General features: G+C 44.1%; 1 protein-coding gene across 4 annotated transcripts in view; it reads right to left on the minus strand.

Annotated features, from left to right (window-relative positions):
- CUL2 (cullin 2) overlaps positions 1 to 12,873 on the minus strand; it is a 127,305-nt gene that overhangs the window by 89,045 nt on the left and 25,387 nt on the right. Inside the window, exon 1 of one of the 4 annotated variants that reach the window (XM_047754749.1) lies at positions 7,447 to 7,595. The exons of 1 other annotated variant lie outside the window; for it this stretch is intronic. The gene's annotated coding sequence lies outside the window, so the exon portion shown is untranslated. Of the gene's footprint in view, positions 1 to 7,174; positions 7,193 to 7,229; positions 7,390 to 7,446; positions 7,596 to 12,873 lie in introns of those variants that run through there. 2 more of the 4 variants (XM_047754748.1, XM_047754751.1) reach the window with 2 other exon arrangements.

Genomic DNA, 12,873 nt, shown 5'->3' on the forward strand with positions numbered 1-12,873 from the left:
CACAGCAACATTGGATCCTTAACCCACTGAGCAAGGCCAGCGATAGAACCCACATCCTCGTGGATACTAGTTGGATTCGTTAACCACTAGCCATGACAGGAACTCCACTTCTATAGTGACCACATGCATCACAAACACAAAGGTAGTTGAAGATGAAAAGACTATCACAGATCAGAAGAGACTAAATGCAGTGTCTGACCCTGGACTGAATCTTAAAAGAGGTAAAGGACATCAGAAGAAAAGCTGGTGAGATTCAATTAAGGTTTGTAGTTCAGGTAACAGTATTGTGCCAGTGTTAATTTCCTCAGCTCTCTGTATTGTTTATACTTCTCTGTAAGGCTAAAATTATTTCAAAATTAAAAAAAAAAAAAAACTGGGGAGTTCCCACTGTGGCTCAGCAGGTTAAGACTCCAACTAATATCCATCAGGATATGGGTTCAATCCCTGGCCTCACTCAGTAGGTTAAGGATCTGGTGCTGCGGCAAACTGCAGCGAAGGCTGAATGCAGCTCAGATCCCACGTTGCTGTGACTGTGGCACAGGCCAGCAGCTAGAGCTCAGATTCAACCCCTATCCTGGGAACATCCATATGCCAAGAGTGTGGCCCTTAAAAAAAAAAAAAAATTTAGTATCCTGTTTCTCTCCTTCAAGTGAATTAAAACAAAGTTGAGAAATTCAAGAAATATTTACACAGGGTAAATCGGACATTTCATTATTTGAAAAGCAATCTAGGAGTTCCCACTGTGGCTCGGTGATAACGAACCCAACTAGAATCCATGAGGATATGGATTTGATCCTTGGCCTCACTCAGTAGGTTAAAGATCCGGCATTGCCATGAGCTGTGCTATGGGTCACAGACATGGCTTTGGATCTTGCTTTGCTGTGGCTGTGATGTAGGCCAGCAGCTGTAGCTCCAATTCAACTCCTAGCCTGGGAACGTCCATATACCACGGGTATGGCCCTAAAATGACAAAAAAAAAAAAAAGCTTACAGCTGGTCAGAGAAATAAAAATGATAAACTATTAACTTGATTGATGAAAAACTCTAACACACACACAATCAGGCTATAATCTGATGATTGATTAAATAACAGTAACAACATTGAATGTACATAAATGAAAATCCTCTGGATAATAAAATTTTCAAATAGGACATTAACATCTATACATCAACAGAGTTCAAGTAAGCTTAATATGCCCACCACACATATTTCATCATGATTAGTGTCTAATGCTTCAAAAAGAAATATTAAATATTTTCTACCAAAGATTATATATATTTCTCCAACCTAGAAACTAGCTGCTTGCTTTAATCTCAGGCAAAAAAGAATAAAAAGGAGGCAATGTAACAAAAATAACCACAAAAATCAAACTGAACAAAACAGTTCATAGGAGCTCCTGTTGTGGCTTTGCGGTTAACAAATCCGACTAGGATCCATGAGGATGTGGGTTCGATTCCCGGCCTTGCTCAGTGGGTTGGATCTGGTGTTGCTGTGGCTGTGGTGTAGGCCAGCAGCTGTAGCTCTGATAGGACCCCTAGCCTGGAAACTTCCATATGCCACCAGTGCAGCCCTAAAAAAGCAAAAAAACAAAAACAGAAACAGTACAAAAATCAAGAACAATCTCAGGAAGTTTCCACTGTAGCACAGTAGGTTAACAATCCTACTGCAGCAGCCCAGGTCACTGCGGAGACACGGGTTTAACTCCTTGCCTAGTGCAATGCGTTAAGGATCCCATGTCACCGAAGCTGTGGCACAGGTCACAGCTGTGGCTCAGATTCAAGCCCTGGCCCTTAAAAAAAAAAAAAAAAAAAAGAACAATCTCAGGAAAAAAAAAGAAAAGAAGTAGATCAATTTACACAGAAAGTATCTGTCAAAAAAAAAAAAGCATCTGGCTAAAGACAGCTAACTGAAAAACAAAATGTCAACCAATATAAAAAATATTATAAAATTCAGTAGAGAACATAATGAGCCGGGGGGGGGGGGGGGGGTTGGTATTTTTTTTGCTTTTCAGGGTTGAACTTGGTGGCATATGGAAGTTCCCAGGCTAGGGGTCTAATTGGAGCTGTAGCCGCCAGCCTATGCCAGAGCCACAGCCATGCCAGATCCAAGCTACATCTGCAACCTACACCACAGCTCACAGCAACACCAGATCCTTAACCCACTGAACAAGGCCAGGGATCAAACCCACATCCTCATGGGTACTAGTAGTGTTCATTATCACTGAGCCACAACGGGAACTCCAATGCATCTGGATTTTTAATTCTTCAAAATAATAAAGCTTAAAGCACAGTAGGTGAAAATATTCTACTCCCCCTCCTCCAGGTCAATCAACTGGGTTCAAATGCATCCCAAAAGTTTTTATCTCAAAATTTGTAAGAATCAAAGGAACATCACTCTTTTAGTATCTCCAACAGGCCTTTCCAAACACACAGTAATATAGCTGAAGATCTACACACAGATCTTCTTCAGCCTAAGATGGGCTTACATCCCACTAAACCCATCTTAAGTGGAAAATACCCCATGCTGAAATACATTTAATACACCTAACCTACAGAACGTCCTAGCTTAGTCTCGCCTAGCTTACATAAGCCCACAGCTGGGCCAAATCATCTAACACTTTATTATCTACTTTATAATAGTGTTAAATACCTCATGTAATTTACTGACTACCACACTGAAAGTGAAAAACAGAATGGTTGTCTGAGTCCAGAACAGTTGCAAGTACAACCGTATTGGTTGTTCACTCTTAAGATCACATGGCTAACTGGGAGCTGAGGCTCGCAGCCACTGCCCAGCATCTCGAGAGTATCATACTAGCACAAAAAAAGATCGAAATTCAAAATTCCAAGTATGGTTTCTGCGTAGTGCATATTGCTTTTACGCCACCCTAAAGTTGAACATTTTTAAGTCAAACTATCATAAATCGGGGACAGTCTGTATTCTTAAACATAGTAACACAAGGATTATGTTAACATCTGCAATGCAATAGAAACATTACTGTTAAGAGCCAAACCTAGGCAGAGTCAGGTCACGCTGAACAAATAGTTTGATTATTAACTGATTACTGACAGAATTCAGCCATATATCTCAAGTATCAATAATGGGTTATGTCTCATGATAACATGCTTGCTTGTTTCTCTAAGACTTTAACGTTAGCCAGTAAAACTTCAAAATATTAAGAGTCAAGGACTGATCTGATCACCAATTTACTTGAATTTAACTGACAGCGCATACATGAAAACACTGCTTTCAACCATAACATTCTTCTAGAATATAAAAAAAAGAGGTAGATAAAAAAGGTGAAACACAAAAGAAACAGGGCAATCTCTTGTAAAAAGCCTCACAAAAAGTAACAGCTCTTTAAACAACTCCTCAACTGCAGGTCCCAAACTCAAGGAGCACAGGGCCCTAGGGCTATCTCCTTTTCTTTCTACATTCTTTCTTGAGCTGGTCTCATACTGTTTCCTAAATACTATTTAATGCTCTAAAAAATACAAGGTGTCAAAGCAAGTAGAGGATGCCAGCCCTCCGGCCAAGTTACGAGACGACTATATACATTTGCTTACATATGCACAAATATATCTTTGAAAAGATGAGTATGAAATCACTAACATGTCTGACCTTGATGAAAACTGTGGGGACAAGAAATAGAGGTGGTTTTTTTTGTCTTTTTTTTTTTTTTTACGGCCGCATCAGCAGCATATGGAAGTTTCCAGGCTAGGAGTCCAATTGGAGCTGTAGCCGCTGGCCTATGCTACAGCCACAGCAACACCATATCTGAGCTGCTTCTGCGACCTACACCACAGCTCACAGCAATGCTGGATCCTTAACCCACTGATCAAGGCCAGGAATCGAACCCACAACCTCATGGTTCCTAGTCAGATTTGCTTCTGCTGAGCCATGACAGGAACTCCCAAGAAATAGAGATTTTCATCCTGTATACCATCAAACATTTCAAATTCTGAATCATATGAAAGTCATTTTTATTCAAAACAAAACTGGAATTCCCTGGTGGCCCAGGGGTTAAGGATCAGCATTGTCACTGTTGTGGCTTTAGTCACTGCCCTGATTCAGGTTCAACCCCTGGCCTGGGGACTCCCACACATCATGGGTGCAGCCAAAAATAATAATTATAATAAACCAACAGATAAAGGTGGACAACTCCCCATCTCTTTCACCATAATTTAAGTCCTATGAAGGCAGATAATTGCGTCTATTTTTTCACTATTATATATGCCCCCTACCTAATCCACAGCTGGTGCTTAAAAAATATTTGTTGAACGAATGAGTCCCTGATCTGTCAACTAAATTCCAGACTTAAGACATCCAACTGCCTGCTCCTCCCCTCCACCTCAACCCGTACGAGGTCCTATTTAAGATGTCCCATCCAACTCTACACCCACAAAACCACCCGCTTCCCTGATTTCTCCGTCTTATTATATGACATCGCCATCTTCCAGATGAAGCCCCAAACCCAGGAGTCACCCCTGTCCCAGCCAACTGCACTCCCATCCAAACCATGCCAGCTTCAGTATTTTTAACTCCCAAATCTCCCAAATACATCTCAACATTCTTTTTTTTTTTTTTTTCGTCTTTTCTAGGGCCACTTCTGAGGCATATGGAGATTCCCAGGCTAGTGGTCTAATCGAAGCCATAGCTGCTGGGCCTACACCAGAGCCACAGCAACGCAGGATCCTTAACCCACTGGGCAAGGCCAGGAACCGAACCCGCAACCTCATGGTTCCTAGTCGGATTCGTTAACCACTGTGCCACGACGGGAACTCCCATCTCGACATCTTTTTCACTTGGATCCAGTCACTATTCAAATCTGCCACAGCCTTCCCACTGGCATCCCTGCTTTTCTCCTCTAAGCCAATCTCCACAGTCAGACTGCAAACCAGACCCTATCACTCCCAGCCTCTCAAAAGGTGAAGAGCTTTTCAGTGTACTTTAACAATAAGAGCCAAACTGCACCGGATGATAGACCCCTGGCTATGACCTAACCTCCTATCTCTCCCTAGGGTCCCCACCCACCTCCACTGAGTTTCTTTCAGTTTGCTGAACTCAAGCTCAAGCTTCGTCTCTGGGCATTTCCATGTGCTGTTCCCTCAGACAAGAACACTCTTCCCTCAGACATCCAAGGCCTAAATCCTTCTCACATTTCGGATATCAGGTCAAAAGTCACCTCCAACAGGTCTTTCCTGACCACAGCATCTAAAGGAGTCTCTCCCAGTCACTACCACAACTCCCTCTTTAACTTCCTTCGTAGTAGCACTTATGAGTCTCTGGATTTACTTTTATCTTTAATTACTTTCTGTCTTTCCCTTACCTCCCAGAACTGAAGCTCCAGGAAGGCAGAAATTTCATGAGTACCCCTAATGCCTCCAGGAATTCTTGGCATCTGTCCCCAGTGCTTAATCAACACTGAACTGATAGACGAGGCAAAACTCACTTTAAAGAAGGTCCACAACATTTTAATTTAGTGACAGACTAGTGAATATAAAAAACACAAACGACCTTCGTACATAAACCACTGGAAAATCACCAGAGGGTGGAGAGGAAGTAAGCGTATTTCAGATGCATGTGAACATTCAAACACAAAGAAACGGTATTTTTCATATTCTATGTACATGCATGCTATAAAGCTGGTCCCCCAACTTATAAATAGCATCTGAGGAAGGTGGGGGAAGAGTAACTCAAAACACTGTGTCCAAGAGTTCCTGGTGTGGCTCCTGACTAGTATCCATGAAGACTCGGGTTCCATCCCAGGCTTCACTTAGTAGGTTAAGGATCCAGCGTTGCCATGAGCTGTGGTGTAAGTCACAGACGTAGCCTACACTGGTGTTGCTGTGGCTGTGGTGCAGGCAAGCAGCTACAGCTCAGATTCAACCCCAGCCTGGAAACTTCCTTAGGCCATGGGTACTGCCCTAAAAAGCAAAACAAACAAACAAGCAAACAAGCAAACAAAACATACTGTGTCCATCTGCTATTTCATCTCTCTTTTGTTTTGTTTTTTTCTTTTTAGGGCTGAGCCCACGTGGCATATAAAGTTCCCAGGCTAGGGGTCCAATCAGAGCTACAGTTGCAGGCCTACACCACAGCCACAGCCACATCAGATCTGAGCCATGTCTGGGACTTACACCACAGCTGATGGCAACACTGGATCCTTAATCCACCGAGCGGGGCCAGGGATGGAACCCGTAACCTCATCATTCCTAGTCAGGTTCATTTCCGCTGTGCCACAACAGGAACTCCCTCATCTCTGACTCTTTTGGAAGGGTCTTTCGAACACTGTATTTGGGCAAAAGAGGCAAAACATAAACAACCTGTTCAACTGCCTGTCTTTTTGGAAAGAAATGTGAGACTGTAAAGGAGTGTTTTAAAATGTCTATTAGGTAGTCAACAGTAAATCAGAACTAAGTGATCATTTCCGATACTTTACTATGAATGTAGATTTGGGACAGGTCTATTTCAAAGATGTTTGTACTGTAAAGTCAGAGCGTCTGTAGCGAATGTTAATCGTTTTTATCTTATTATATTCAAAATTTAAACTTCCAAGGTACTGCCTTGAAACTGGCAATAGTAACCCCTGGGGGAAAAGGGAGGATTTAACAATAATAACAGTCTGCAACTCACAGATGTTTTATGTTCATGAATCTATTTGCAGGGTAGTAGGGAATGGTCCAGACTCCCTGGTGTGTAACTAAGTGCTCTAAAGAGAGTCTAAGGATCTTATTTCACCAGACCCTAAGTGTTGAGACAGGTCTAGCATGCACGAAGGACACTCCTCCCCAGAGCTATCAATCTTCGCTGTCTGCGGAAACAAAAGTAAAAACACTCGTGGTAACGATGTAACAGACTGATGCGCCCTCCCCACCCAGCGCCCCGCAAACGCACAGAGCTGTGTGCCGGGGCGAGCACATAAATAAGCAGAGAAGAACACGCACTCGCACCTTCCCTCCTTAGGAGGAAAATGGGGCCGAGGGAGGGGCGGCCAAGGCCGGCTTGGGAGGCCCGAGATGCAGTCCGGGGGATGGCCAGGCTCTGGGGCCGGCGCTCCGGGAAGCGGGGTCACCCATAAGAAATCCTGTGCCCGGCCGTCCCTCCATCACTCCCCTCCCCCCGCCCCGCGCCCCCAACTCCTCTCCCCGCCCCAGCCCCGCCACCCACTAACCGGGAAAGGAAGTTTCCCGGCACCCGCAGCCAGCTCCAGGCCCTCGGCTGGTTACCTGATGCAGAGGCGGGACGCGGGGCAGGGGCCGGGGTAGGGAGGCAGCCGGAGGGCGCGCAGGACGAAGCCCGGCGAGGAGGGTGGGCGGCGGCGGCTGTCAGCTCCGTCCCCGCTCACAGCGCTGCCATTACTGCGCGCAGGCGCCTCCCCGCCGGCCGCCGCCACCGCCGAGATGCGGGGGGTGGCCCGGCCTGGGGCCGTGGCCAGGCGCTCACCTGCCGCCGCGGGGACACGGCAGCGCTCCGGGATGGCACAGGACAGTGCGGAGCGGAGAGGGGAGAAGGGTGAGCGGGCTACGCAAACCGTGAAACCACCGTCTTCCGACGCCCCGCTTCCCCGACACGCCCTCGGGGCGCCTCTTCCGCGGCCTCCAATTCCCCCCCCCTCGACGGCGATGGTAGAGTCCATGTACGGCGAGCGCCGAGGGCCGTTCCTGTGCGATCGCGGGAGGCCGCGGGATCCTTGCTCCGAAGTGCTGCGCGCGGCGCCTGCTGCCCACCAGCACTCGCGGTTCGATGAGCTCGGGGATTGGGGACCCCCAAGCTTGGGACTGCTGATAAGAGCGTGTACCAAGGGCAGTTTCAACACAAGGACCTTTTCCCTTGAGTTCTTTCAGACCTGTATGAACATTCTGAGACACCACCATCCACTTGCCACCTACTTCCATGGGCTTTTCGAAGGATCAGTATGTACAGCAAAACTATTTTTCCTCGGATCTACTCCTTTTCTAGTGGATTTTTAGCTTATACATTCCTGAGGGATAAGTATTTATTTTCAGTAAAGGCATGTCTCTTCACAGCCGTGACTCAACTGCCCGCCTCCTGGCACCTGTCAGTCTAAGGGTTTCCTCACCTACAGTTTCTAAGGGTGATGTTGACAAAGCGCAGCCTTACCCTTCACTTCCTGGTGCACACAACCGCACAGGGAGCAAAACCTGACTTTATTTCTTATCAGCCTTTCCTATCCTCAAGATCTCAGAAATCAGAGTCTAGTCTTAGTGCCTTCTGAGCAAGCCTTTCCCTTCCAACACTCTTCAAACTATTCAGACCAATCTTTAAGGCCCGTTTAAAATCTTGTCCCCCAAACAGATTAAGTCCCACCAAACTTTCCCCATTCAAATCTGCCTTTCATGGCACTTGAAGGCTACAATCCTCATTTTAAGAAAGTTATTGTCTCCTGGAGTTCCTATCCTGGAGGAGCGGAAACGAATGGCTAGGAACCATAAGGTTGTGGGTTCGATTCCTGCCCCACTCAGTGGGTTAAGGATCTGGCGTTGCCGTGAGCTGTGGCGTAGGTCGCAGACGTGGCTCGGATCTGGTGTTGCTGTGGCTGTGGCATGGGCCAGCGGCTACAGCTCCAATTAGACCCCTAGCCTGGGAACCTCCATATGCCTCCTGTGCAGCCCTAAAAAGCTAAAAAAAAAAAAAAAAAAGGAATTTCCATTATGACTTGTTTTCTCACTTTCTCCCTCTTCTAATTCAGCAATTTTCCAAGTGTGACCCCCAGATCTCTGGAAATCACCAAGACCTTTTCAAGATTCCTGGTATTAAAAATGATCTTTGTTGTAAATGACACGTTCTTTGTCTTTTTTTCCGGGTTCACATAGCACTGCTGACATCATCTCAGCAGGATTCAAGAGCATGGCACAAAGCTATTCCACTGGTTGTTACATTGCTGCCACACACTCCTAGTTTGTTTTTTAAAATTTAGGAATATGGGAGTTCTCGTAGAACCCGACTAGTAACCATGAGGATGTGAGTTCGATCCCTAGCCTCCCTCAGTGGGATAAGGATCCAGTGTTGCAGCAAGCTGCAGGATAGGATGTCAAGGCGGCTAGCTAGGATCCTGCGTTGCTGTGGCTGTAGTATATGTAGGCTGGCGGCTGCAGCTCCAATTCAACCGCTAGCCTGGGAACTTCCATATGCCACAGGTTTGGCCCAAATAAATAAATAAATCCAGAAATTTAGGAATATCCTTTATGAAATAGTTAAAAATATATATAAATTCTATAAACTTCAACCCTGAATACATGTCTTTCCTACATTGTGAGTGAAGAAACAAGAAGCACATGTGCACTCTTGTTGTCTACCAAAGTAGCATGGCTGTCTCGAAGAAAAAATACTTGAGTGGCTGAACTAGATGTTTTTTCTTTTCTCTCTCTCTCTCTGTTTTGTTTTGTCTTGTGTTTTGTTTTGTCTTTTTGGGGTTTTTTTTGGTTTTTTTTTTTTTTTTTTTTTTTTTTTTTTGTCTTTTTGCTATTTCTTTGGGCCACTCCCGCAGCATATGGAGGTTCCCAGGCTAGGGGTCGAATCGGAGCTGTAGCCGCCGGCCTACGCCAGAGCCACAGCAACGCAGGATCCGAGCCGCGTCTGCAACCTACACCACAGCTCAGGGCAATGCCGGATCCTTAACCCACTGAGCAAGGGCAGGGACCGAACCCGCAACCTCATGGTTCCTAGTCGGATTTGTTAACCATTGTGCCACGACGGGAACTCCTGTCTTTTTGTTTTTTTAGGGCTGCACCTGAGGCATGTGGAGGTTCCCAGGCTAGGGGTCAAATTGGAGCTGTAGCTGCCGGCCTACATCACAACTCACGGCAATGCCAGATCCTTAACCCACTGAGCGAGGCCAGGGATTGAATCTCTGTCTTCATGGATACTAGTCAGAGCCACAATGGGAACTCCTGAACTAGCTGTTTTTTCACAGAACATCATTTTTCCTTAAAAGAACAACTGACACAAAAAAACTAATGTTACTCTGACTTGGGAATTGATATGTTTCTCCAAAATGAATAAAGTGAGGCTAACACTTCAAGCAAAACAACTGACAGTGTTTGTTGCCAATGATAATATTTAGCTTTAAAGTGAAATTTGAAAATTTGTGTTAACACTGTCAATGGAAATAATCAGTAAACAATTTATAAACAGAAAAGAGTTTTATTCCAGCCAAACTGAGGACTATATCCTGGGAGACACAGATTCAAAAAGCACTTGAATTGTGATCCTCCAGGCTCCAAAATGGGGGAGACTTATATATAAGCCACAAAATTACCTATATTATTTGTCAAGAATTAGGATTAAACACAGTATTTTAAATCAATTCTACAGCAATAAAATTTTTAAAAATTAAAATTAAGGAGTTCCCATTGTGGCACAGCAGAAATGAATCCAACTAGTATCCGTGAGGATGTGGGTTCGATTCCTGGCCTCGCTCAGTGGGTCAGGGATCCAGCATTGCCATGAGCTGTGGTGTAGGTTGCAGACATGGCTTGGATCCCGAGTTGCTATGGCTACGGTATAGGCCAGCAGCTGTAGCTCCAATTCGAATCCTAGCTTGGAAACTTCCATATGCTGCCAGCACAGCCCTTAAAACAATAATAATAATAATAATAATAATAATAATAATAATAATAATAAATTAAATTCTTTTAAAGAAAAAAAAGAATTGTAAGATGGATTGGATCTGGCAAGAAGGATGCTTGTTAAGTAAGGATTGTTTGTGGTCCAAAGGGGTTGCATAGTTAGAAGAAAAGACCTAGGAGTTCCCATCATGGTGGAAGGAGATCATCGTCTCTGGAGCCCTGAGATGCAGGTTCGATCCCCACCCCAGCAAAACAGGTTAAGGATCAGGCATTGCCACAGCTGTGGTGTAGGTCACAACTACGGCCTGGATCTGATGCCTGGCCTGGGAACTCCATATGCCACAGGGTGGCCAAAAAAGAGAGAAAAAAAAAAAAGAAAGAAAAAGGAGAACTTGAGACTGTAAGGTTCCAGCTGTCAGCTGCCAGCAGATGTTGTTTTGAGAACAGCTGGTGGTGTCCTTGAGTTCAGAAAATTCAAGTTCTCAGTGATGCAGTAACATGTCTGAAACCATATCCACAATGGCCACCGGCTCCATGTGGAATGCCTGCACCGCAATTATTCCATTTTGATGTTTTTCGATGCATACTTTTATTTAATGGTTAAAGTAGATGTACACTGTATATTAGACAGGCTATTCTAGTTAGCCTAAAGTTCAAGCCAAATCATATATAAGCCAGAATGACTTCACCATACCTCAATATGTGAAAATTTATTCCATTACCACCATGAGCTTGGCAGTTTAAAGACTTTTCTGATGAGATACATTGTTATTAATGACCATGATTTTCTGATACTGTATGAGATAGCTCAACATATGGAAGATCTACATGACACAGGGAACCAATATTTTCCAAATGACCAATGCAGGACATTTCAAAATCATCCATGGATAAAAAAATCCATTCAAAATGCAAGATAGACCAATGAATAGATAGGTGTGTGTGTTTATGTTTGCATGTGAGTAAACACACATAAAAAAATGAGTACAAAAGATTAATTGATAGGGTTTCAGATTTTCACTGCAACTAACCTTTAAGAAACGTCTACCTGTCACAGAGTTCCCATGGTGGCTCAGCAGTTAACGAACCCAACTAGTATCCATGAGGTTTCTGGTTCCATCTCCGGCCTTGCTCAGTGGGTTAAGGATCCGGCGTTGCCATGACCTGTGGTGTAGGTCGCAGACATGGCTCAGATCCTGCGTTGCTATGGCTGTGGTGTAAGCTGTCAGCTATAGCTCTGATTCCACCCTTAGTGTAGGAACTTCCATGTGCCGTGGGTGCAGCCCTAAAAGACAGAAGACAAAAACAAACAAAAAGAAATGTCTAGCTTTCAAATTTTCTGTAGTATCAGAGAATATCCAGTTACCCAAAAAAACTATTAAATTATCCTTCTAATCTTCATAATTTCTTCATACCCCTCAATCAGGGAGCACCTAGCTAACTTTTATTCAGCAGGATATTGAAATAGGCAAAAACAGAAAGCGATGCCATTCTTTTCACTAAAAGAATGAAAACTCACGGAATTTTTTTTTACTTTGGAAAATATGGTAACTTTCTGCAAAAACACATAATCTATGTTAAAATGTGTTTGGTTTTTTTAAATTAATAATTAGTTTTAAATTTCTCTTTTTCATGCTAATATGGTAACTAGGCTAGATATAACCCACATAAACATAAGCTCTTTGAGTTCCTCAATAATATTTAAGAGTGTAAAGTGGTCCAGAGACCAGGAAGTTTTGAGAACAGTTGCCCTGAACTCATGAAGCACCCCTGCTCTCACTGCGTTTTGCAAACTCCATCTGGAGGTGTGGATTAGAGTGGAGGACACCAACTATGAATCATGGTAAGACGCTTCTATTTCCAAACTCTAGAGATTTTTCTGGAATGTGTATCTTACCCTCAGTGGATAATAGGGAAATTCCATTTCTCAAAAAGTTATAGTATATAAGCCCTTAATATCTTATGTTAATATCACAGCGTTGCCGTGAGCTGTGGTATAGGTCGAAGATGAGGCTCGGATCCCGAGTTGCTGTGGCTGTGGTGTAGGCTGGCGGCTACAGCTCCAATTTGACCCCTAGCCTGGGAACCTCCGCATGCCATGCCTGCAGCCCTAAAAAGACAAAAGAAAAAAAGAAAAAAAACCTATTGATGTTATAGAAATAGATAACCATGTTTAGGTTGATAACTATCCCTCAAGGTTTCTCTATGAGTATGATTTAGTATATCTACCCAAACCAGATCTTTTTGTTTGTTTTTTTAGGGCAGCACCCGAGGCATATGG

This window comes from Phacochoerus africanus, chromosome 12 (assembly GCF_016906955.1).
Source record: "Phacochoerus africanus isolate WHEZ1 chromosome 12, ROS_Pafr_v1, whole genome shotgun sequence".
NCBI classification, from domain to species: domain Eukaryota; kingdom Metazoa; phylum Chordata; class Mammalia; order Artiodactyla; family Suidae; genus Phacochoerus; species Phacochoerus africanus.